Raw genomic sequence first — 10,170 nt, forward strand, 5'->3', positions numbered from 1 at the left:
GACTATTAAATTGGTCTTCTGGTGGGCGGCGTCCATTATTCTTTGCCCCTGAGGTCAAAGTCACCGTCATAAGGTTTGCTAGCAGAACTCTGTCCAATGCATGCAGGCATATGCCCACCTCTGCTTACCACCACTAAGCCTGGTGTCTCACTGCTGCTGAAAATATGGCCCTGTACAAACTACTGATACTGGTTGTCAGTGCAGTAAACACCCTGGGTACACACACCCAAACGTCTGTCTCGAAGTCTACAATCCACCAAATAAATCCTTCTTATCACCCAAGCCACATTGTACCTTCTCTACTTTCTGATTCTTCCATCTTCTGGGAACTCTACAGTGGAACTCCCTCCTCAGCCAATAACCATGAAACACTTCCAAACCTGGGCATTCTGAAACTTACAAACTTAGTGGCATTCATGGTGGTGGGGCATGCATGGATACCAGCCCATTTTCTTACCAAAAATGTCCTGCAAACTTCAAAGTGTGGGTCGAAAAGGGCTAGTTTCTTGTATTCATGTGACAAACAATTGTAGACAGTCATATCACCCTACTTTTCCACACTTTTCCTGATTTAAATGCTGCCCCCGTGTGTGGGTGGACCAAATGCTCACCATAGGAATGGACCAAAACTGTTACCATGGAAAGATCTCCTTGAAATCACTTTAACTTCACATGGTTCAAGTTTTGACCAATTGCTTTTGTGGACAGAAGGCCACTTGCACGTCAGGTATCATTATAGTGCATCAATTTGTAAGATGAATTTTTTATGGCTCCATATTGCGCTTTGGTGCCTTTCCTGTCACAGGCTCTAGGGCCAGCCACATAGATGGGGTACCATATTTAATGGAAGAAAGGAAACAATGTGTGGTGGGAACTTTGGAGCTTACCAAACATTCCCTCACAGAACGTGAAGAAAATGTGTGATCTTAGCCAAAAGTTGCAGTATGCAGGGCATTGTAGGTTAGAAAACCTAATAAAATCCATGCAAGGCCTACTACCCTGCACTCCCCGGGGTCTCTATTTTTCAGAAATGTCTGGGTTTGGTAGGTTTCCCTTGTTGGAGGCTAAGTCCAAATAGCACAACTACCCATATTGCCTGAATGGATCAATTTGCAAGGCAATGTTTTGGTGTCTGCACGTTGTGTTTTTAGGCCTCTCCTGTTGTAGGCCATACACCCAACCACACAAGTGGGCTACCATTTTTATCAGTAGAAGTTTGGGAATCCTGAATAGTACAACATTTGTTATTATCAAATCTCTCTCCATTTGTGCTTCCAAATTTAGGCAAAAGTGTAAGAAAGAACACATTTTACAAAATACTTTCTGAATTACTTGATATTATGCACCCCCAGAGGCAGAGTCCTACAAATAATCAGTCACAAAACAATGGGGATCAAAGCATATATACCCACACCAGTCCTACAAATAATCACTATTCCTAAGCTCAGTATCTTTGACATATTTAAAAACGCCTTGGCTACCTTCACATCCATTTTTTATTCATTAGATTTTACTATATGATTGAATGCATAGTTGGTACACAATGAACAATGCTTGCAAGCTCCAGCTTAGTTGTTCTTGGTACTGTGTGTTTTTAGACTATCACAAAAGCTAAATATCCCTGTGACCACAAGGTTCTGCTGGACATAATGGTATACAGCACTTGTAAATTGGTTGACGGGTAGCAAATTACTGAGAAAATGTCATCTATTTCTATTTTCTCCCACGTATTTTCATTGTTTTTTATTTTAACAATTGGTTGCTTTAAAAAACAAACATGAGCAATCTACACAAAATGAACCCATGCTGAATTACAAACTTCGTCTATGTTTTTTTAGTTGTATAGCTTTCAAAGTTCACCATGGGTCTCACACCTGTTTCCAGAACAAACAACAACAAAAGAAAAATTGATTACCACTTAGAAGAATAAAAAATTAAAACATCCAGTTCTGTCTGTTCCTGAAAGCCTTGAAGACTGTGATCTTAGCAAAGCAGATGGTTTGCTTTTAGTTATCAACTATACACTTTCTTGCACAGCACTTCCCCCCCCCCCCCCCCTCCATTTTTCCCAAAAATTAAATTGCTATATTTTGGCTATTTTCTCTATTCCCTCCTGGGGAATCCACACACACCCAGTGTCCCTTTAGAATCCAACACGGGGGGGGGGAGAAAGATGAACATTTGGCCTGAATACTTTTTGTGGAAAAATGTTATGTAAGCTTAAGCGTGAAGTGTCCCAAACATCGAAGTAAAGTCCCAGCACGGGGGCTGGGGTGGAAGCTTAAGTAACTCTTACATTGACTAACTTTACTTCCCTATTGACAAGCTGACCACCTTAAGCTTTGTAGATACATCTTCACTGATTCTGATAGGCTCAGTTTCTAGGATAAACTTATTCTTGACTTTGTTGCTGTGGATTAGAGTGGCTTTAGCATCAGATTATTTTGTAGGAGGTCACATTTGATTTATTTATAACTTTTGGGTTATTTATCCAGTTTATTCATTATTATCTCATTTTTAGTTCGAAGCCTACCAGACAGAGCAACTGTTGAGCTTGCTGAAGACATCTGGCGGACAGTCTGAAATCTTCCCTGGGAATGAGATCTGCCCATTGCTTTCTATTGGCTTTGTGTTTTGTAACTCATAGTCACTTGCTTTCTATTTGCTGCTTTTATTTCATTTAGGCTGTCCAGCTTGAATTAGTCTCTTTAGGGGAGTATAGTCATTTTACTGTATTCTTGCTCAAGTGCTGGCTTTCTGTAAACAGGCCTGTAAATTCTGTTATTATCATGTCACATTTGCTGTGCTTTCAAAGACAGATGTCAATCAATCAGACCACGCACCCAACCACAGAACCAACGCCCCCCACCACCACCCTCCGCAACTGGACCCCAGTCAACACCGAAGACACCATCCGGACGATGAACACCATCCACTCCGGATCACCAACCGACCCATGCCCTCACCACGTCTTCAACAAGGCCGACTCCGTCATCGCACCCCAACTCCGGGACATCATCAACTGCTCCTTCAACACCGCCACCTTCCCGGAAAGCTGGAAGCACGCCGAACTCAGCGCCCTCCTGAAGAAACCATCGGCAGACCCCACCGACCTCAAGAACTATCGCCCCATCTCGCTGCTCCCGTTTCCTGCCAAAGTCATCGAGAAGACCGTCAACAGACAGCTGGCCGCCTTCCTCGAGACGAACGGATCCCTCGACCACTCACTGTCCAGCTTCCGAGCCAATCACAGCACCAAGACCGCCCTCATCGCAGCCACGGACGACATCCGAACCCTGCTCGACAACGGGGAAACAGCGGCCCTCATCCTCCTGGACCTCTCCGCAGCGTTCGATACTGTCTGCCACCGCACCCTGGTTCAACGCCTCAGCAACGTCGGAATCCAAGAAAAGGCACTGGGGTGGATCATCTCGTTCCTCGCCGGAAGAACCCAGAGAGTCCGCCTCCCCCCGTTCAGATCGGAGGCCACCGAAGTCATCTGCGGCGTACCACAAGGTTCATCACTCAGCCCCACCCTCTTCAACGTGTACATGAGCCCCCTCGCAGCCATCGCACGCCAACACAGCCTCAACATCATCTCCTACGCCGACGACACCCAGCTGATCCTCTCCCTCACCAACGACCCCGCCACCGCCAGAACTAACCTTCACGAAGGGATGAAAGAAGTAGCCGAGTGGATGAAGAACAGCCACCTGAAACTGCACTCAGACAAGACGGAAGTCCTCATCCTTGGATCAACACCATCAGCCTGGGACGACTCCTGGTGGCCCCCGGCCCTAGGCAGCGCACCCAAACCAACGGACCACGCGCGCAACCTGGGCTTCATCCTGGACTCCTCCCTGTCGATGACCAGACAAGTCAACGCCATCTCGTCTTCATGCTTCAACATCCTACGCATGCTCCGAAAGATCTTCAGATGGATCCCCACCGAAACCAGGAAGACGGTCACCCAGGCACTTGTCACCAGCCGACTAGACTACGGAAACACCCCCTACACCGGAACCACAGCCAAACTGCAGAAAAGACTCCAACGCATCCAGAACGCCTCCGCACGACTCATCCTGGACACCCCCCGCCACAGCCACATCTCCGGACACCTGAGAGACCTGCACTGGCTCCCCGTCAGCAAAAGAATCACGTTCCGCCTCCTCACCCACGCACACAATGCCCTCCATGACCTAGGCCCGAGGTACCTCAACAACCGCCTGACCTTCTACACTCCCACCCGCCAACTACGATCGACCAACCACGCCCTCGCCGCCGTTCCACGCATCCGAAGAGCCACCATGGGAGGAAGATCCTTCTCCTACCTGGCAGCCAAGACCTGGAATTCCCTCCCCATCCACCTCCGACTCACCCAAGACCACCTCTCCTTCAGGAAGCAACTCAAGACCTGGCTGTTCGAGCAGTAGCGGACCCCCCCCCAGCGCCTTGAGACCCTCCGGGTGAGTAGCGCGCTATACAAATTTCTTGATTGATTAATTGATTGATTGAATGTAGATGCCTGTATGGAATAGTGCAAATATTTCAGAATAAATCAGAATTAGGAAAGCACAAATGAAGCACATTTTGTTTGTAATTTTAAAGTGTGCTGGAAACAAATATTTTATTACGATCAAAACTAATCAATACACTAGGTGATGCAGATTTCCACACATTATCGTTTGTGCTCTGTGTAGTTTTATCAGTAAAACTGTATGTTTGTGTAAATGTAATGGTTATTTCAATTGAAAATGTGTTGTCTGTAACTACAGTGCACTACTACACTATGCATACTCCACTCTAAGCCACTCCTCTATATGACATTCTGCTACACTCTATGCCACTCTACACTCCACCAATTTATGATCCTCTACGCCACTCCACTGCACGCCACTTCATTTTACTCCACTCCACTTTATCCTGCTCCACTCTATGACACTCCACTCTACAACACTTCACTCTATGACACTTTATGCCACTCGACTCTATGATACTCCACACTGGTTTACTCCACTCTACGACACTCTATGCTGCTCTATGATACTCCAAGACATTCTATGCCAGTCCACTCTCCAACACTCCATGCCACTTTACGCCTCTCTATGACACTCCTTGCTATGCCACTTTACTCCACTCTACCCTATGCCACTCCAACCTGCGGCACTAAACTGGACTCCACTCTACATCTCTCTCTTCATTCTATGGCACTCTTCTGCTCTCCACTCTATGCCACTTACCTCTAGGCTCTCCGCTCTACGACTCTCTATGCCACTCCACAACACTTTACTCTGCTCTTCGTCCCTCGAGTCTACGAGACTACTGAGTCTGGAATCTGTGTTGAGACAGTATTACAACTCTACTCCACTTTACGAAACTCCACTCTATTCCACAACACCCCAATCTATCCCACTTCACTCTATGCCACTGTACAACACTCCACTCAAGGCCACTCCACTCTACTACACTCCACTACACTTTACTTCACTCTACGACATTCCACTCTACAATACTCCATTCCACTATACTCTGACACTCCACCCCACTCTACACCATTTTACTCCATCACGCTACGTCATTCCACTCTAAGCCACTTTACTCCATGGCACTCTACAGCATCCGACTCTGCTCTACTCCACTGTATGCCACTCGCCTCGTCTCTACTCCACTCAACAAAACTCCACTCCACGCTGCTCCACAGCCCTCCACTCTACGACACTACACGCCACTCTCCTTTATGTCACTAACTTATAGCCATGCTGAACAGCAGACACGCTGGTTTTCAACCTGGCTAAGTCACATTGGCAAAGCCAATAGCTCTTGCATAGGCACGACCTATTGGCTTTGTTAATGCTTATGATTAGACATTTACTCTTAATACTTAACTTAGTGCAGACAATGCAAGTTATTTGGGTCTACAGCTGAACGCACCCCAAAGTTATTTTCTCTAGAGACCGTATAAGTGCATAGGGGTGAATTATAAATATTTAAAGTGAGGTTTGGGTCTGTTAAAAGGGGTATTTTCACAGGTTAAATTTGCAGTTATAACCTGTACAGCCAAGCTACTGGTGTCAGGCCTGCAATCATGTTTACATTGTCACTGTAGTGGATGGCACAATGGGTGCTGCAGTCCACTTGTGACGTTTAACTTACAGGCCCTCGGTACACCATGGTACCATATGCTAGGGACCTATAGATAAGTTAAATATGCAAATCAGATGTATACGCATTTCATTGTGTTGAAAGAGGAGCACGAGCACTTTACCACTGGGTAGCAGGGCTCAAGTGCACAGAGGTCTAAAGCCAGCAAAATAGAGCTCAGCAAAAGGCAAAAAAATACAGTGTGGGGTGGCCTTGCAGAAAGGACAAAGTTCCAACAAAGACCTTTACACTTGAAGCGATCAATTCCTAAACATTCAGCACACTAGGGGGCATATCAACAAGAGCTTTATCTCTGCTTTTTTGGCTTTAAAAGCCAAAAAAGCAGAGATAAAAGTAGCACCCTATCAACAACAGGGTGCTAACACGCAAATTTGCATGTTAGCACCCTTTTACTCTACGCTTCCCCTTGCATCTCTAATGAGATGCAAAGAGGGCGTTCCAGAGCAAAATAATAGGAGAAATGACGCTAAGCGACATTTCTCCTATTATCAAGAATGTCGCTAACCCTGTTAGAGACAAAAAAAGCAGCGCTAACCGCGGTTAACGCTGCTTTTTTACGTCTGGTATTTTTCTGACTTAGCCATGATATCCTATGGAAGGAGGATATCATGGCTAAGTTTGCCTGTCCCTATCAACAAGGTAACGTGTGATTATCGCTGGGTTTCCAGCGATAATCTCACGTTAGCCTGTTAGCGTGTAGATTTTTATCGCTATTGAGATAAGCGTTGCTAATAGCACGCTATCTCAGCGATAAAAATTCACGCGAGCCGGCGATAATTATCCTCACGCTAAGAGCGCTGAGCGATAATTATCGCCGGTTGTTGTTGATATGCCCCCTTATCTCTAGCAGTGCATTAGCCTCCTCTTGCCTTTACATATTTGAAATAGTCCCTATTGTCATTGTCTTCATTGTGATGTTGTCAGCATTGTTTAGCGCATTCTGCCCTTATTATGCAGCTGCTGCACGTACACAATCTGGGATTTTCACGGTTGCGTGAGGGTGCTTGCTTCTCTTTTGCTGTGAGAGAGTTGTTAAATATCCAAATTAGTAATGGTTCACAAAAGGTCATGTGAAGTTAAAATGCTTTTATTCCTTCTCAATCGAAGAGCTCCTAGGTTTCCAAAGACCATTTGTGAGTAGTAGATACAGCCCAGGTTTTACGTTTGGTATTCCGGTACTTGTAGTCCTGATTTTGTAATGAAATAAAACAGAACTACAAATCCCAAAAGATCAAGAAGGACCTGTCCTGTTTTTCTTGAAAACATGGGAAGCTTCAACGCTCTGGTGTTTCCCAGGTCATTGCTCGAGTCACTCACCCGGTCCAAGTTTTTTCTTTTCATTGTGGTGTTTGTAGTTCTGTTTTTTTTAACGGTAAAAAATGAACTACAAGTCCCATAATGCAACATAACATTCTAAACTGTGTGAGTTACCCACGCCTGTCCCCAAGAAACTTGAAAGCTCAGACCTCATTTTGTGTGTGGATTTACTGTACATAATTCACTACTCCCAATAACAAAGGATGTTCCAGGTCTGTATTGTAGATCTGCACCGGTATGGCCATGTGGACGGGTGCAATATTATATATTTGGTAGCTTTACATACCCACGTCCAAGGCAGTTAAAAGTAAGTTAAAACTTAACACGATTCAGAGCTGGCTTTAGGGCAGTGTGACTGGTGCGGCCGCACCGGGCGCTGACCTGTGAAGGGGGCGCTGTGACCTCAAGGGCGCACTGTGTTTAGCAATATATTATGATAGGAGAGATGAGGGGCACTTTTGCAGGTGGTAGGGAGAGAATCCAAGGAGGGGGCCATGGGACGTGGGGGCGCCAAATGTGACTGTCGCACCGGGCGCCTCCAGCACTAAAGCCGACCAGATCTTGCTCGGTCCCTCAGATGACAGACCCTTCGCCTTCGCCCCACCAGGCTTCTGTCCGCGTTTTCACATGGAATGCTGCTGCGGTCCCGGTGTCTGCTCACACAGTCACTGGCAACCCCAAGGGAAGTGCAGCACGGTCAGTGGGCAGTGTGTATCTGTCTTGAAAACACTACAACAGCCTGAGGGTTTGACCGAAGCCGACCAAGTGCTTGTTGCAGACAAGTCTTTGCAGTCGTGCTCGCCAGCCTATGGTTTGAATGGGGCATTACACTGATCTAAAAGTGTCTGTGTGCGGACTGGGAAAAGGCGGTGCCTGTGCATTGATCAGGAATGATGTGGCGCGCGCCGGTTCCAAGAGGCGTCTGGTGAAGAGGCCGTGAATCAGCAGGTGCACAGAGCTCCCTGAGCAGGGCAGGGTCTTACTGCGCCAGCTATGCAAGGAGACGCAAGGCCTTTCACGGCTCACTGCTTTATGCCAGGACACCGGTTCCCTGCATTCCTTAAGTCATACATAGCCACAGCTGCCGAGACTGATTTAACACACACTTCCTCAAGCCACACGAAGCACTGTAGTGATTGGAGAATTGAATGAATTGCTGCCACTGTGGGCTGCTGGATGCTTGAAAGAGGGGTTTCAGCAGCGTGTCATGTGAATGAAGCGGACAGAGGGGAGCGGGTGGGGACGCAGGGAAATAGATAGTGACGTCAACAGCCTCTGGTCTGGACTCCCCCAGCCCCCGCAGTTACGCTAACACGGAGCGCTTGTGTTGCTATTCACGTCGTCGTTTCTGGGCTGAAATGAACAGGCCCCAAACTTCGGTAACCAGCAGGGAGGGGTGTAGCTTCCATTGACGCAACAGGTGCAGTGGCACCGGAGCCCATAGGCCTAATGCTTAATTTGTAAAACAATAGGTGCCAGGGGCCGGCTCTCGTCGGTCGGGAGGCTACAGCAGCGTGCACCACACATTGCCCCTGTCATGCTCCCAGTGATAGTAAAAAGCACAACCACTAACCATCATACAAATGTGACAATTCGGACTATACTATGCTCCCAAAGAATGGCTTGGGCGGCAGGTAATAGTCATTTTTAATGGATTTTGAAATAGTAATGAACTGTTGTTGAGGTATCTCTAACTTAGTCAGAGCCAACTAGTGGCAGAGTGCTATCAATTAAGAGCCGGTGTGGCGAGCACCAGAAACCACTGGCTAAAATTAAGCACTGCATAGGCCTGAGTTGCCCACCTAACCCTAATTATTGCTATATTTTAAATTTCAAACAGCAGCCAGGGGACACGTTTCCTGTGTTTTGCACTTGGGCCCTAGACACAGGGCTACGCTACAGGTAACCAGATGACTCCCTCTCACTGAAGGAAGAAACGCCTGCGCCGAGGTTACAGTTAACAATCAGTGCATTCTGGGACTTGCAACCGCGGATGACACCGAACGTACCATTTAAATTAAGGTGGCAGATTATAGTAGTCTGCGTAAAGAAAGTACATGGAAAAGGGAAGAGTCATACAGCCTCTGGTGAATGAATAACACCGTTTTCGCAGGTGTACTTGAATAGAAATCTTATACGTAAAGTAAACCATTCCTCCTCGGAGGCAGATACTTTCTCAACTGGTGCCGGGAATCTTTGTGACTCGAAGGCACTCTCCTGCTGTCCAAGAGCAGAGAGGAGAGAGAACCTGCTGGATACGGAAGGCATTGCATTGCAGCCTGGGGGCAGCCCTGCTGATGTGGCACTGAAAGAGACATCTGTAACAGCAGGATCTCTATATATGTTATATGTCTAAACTTTGATAAGTGGCTCGTTGGTCTAGGGGTATGATTCTCGCTTAGGGTGCGAGAGGTCCCGGGTTCAAATCCCGGACGAGCCCTTGTTTTTATATATTTATATCATAAACAAAGAAATGTGTATTTTGTGCTTTCGTGATCCAAACAGGCAGTTTTTCTTTTTTGTGAAAAAAAAAGTGAGCTTATGAAGTATTTTGGCACTAAAAAGTTTAACCATCTGAAAACACTTTTTTAACTTGAGGGCTTCAAATATTTTAAAAAAACTTTGCTTAACGGTGTTTTCCGTCTTCTTATCTTTGACAGTCACCAACCCTCTCAAAAGTATTGGGACAAA

General features: G+C 46.4%; 1 non-coding gene across 1 annotated transcript; it reads left to right on the forward strand.

Moving 5' to 3' along the window:
- The first annotated feature begins 9,847 nt into the window (after positions 1 to 9,847).
- Positions 9,848 to 9,919, forward strand: TRNAP-AGG (transfer RNA proline (anticodon AGG)). The gene has a single exon. It is a non-coding gene; the product is annotated as a tRNA-Pro (tRNA).
- The last annotated feature ends 251 nt before the right edge of the window (positions 9,920 to 10,170 follow it).

Source organism: Triturus cristatus, chromosome 4_1 (assembly GCF_964204655.1).
Source record: "Triturus cristatus chromosome 4_1, aTriCri1.1, whole genome shotgun sequence".
NCBI lineage: Eukaryota > Metazoa > Chordata > Amphibia > Caudata > Salamandridae > Triturus > Triturus cristatus.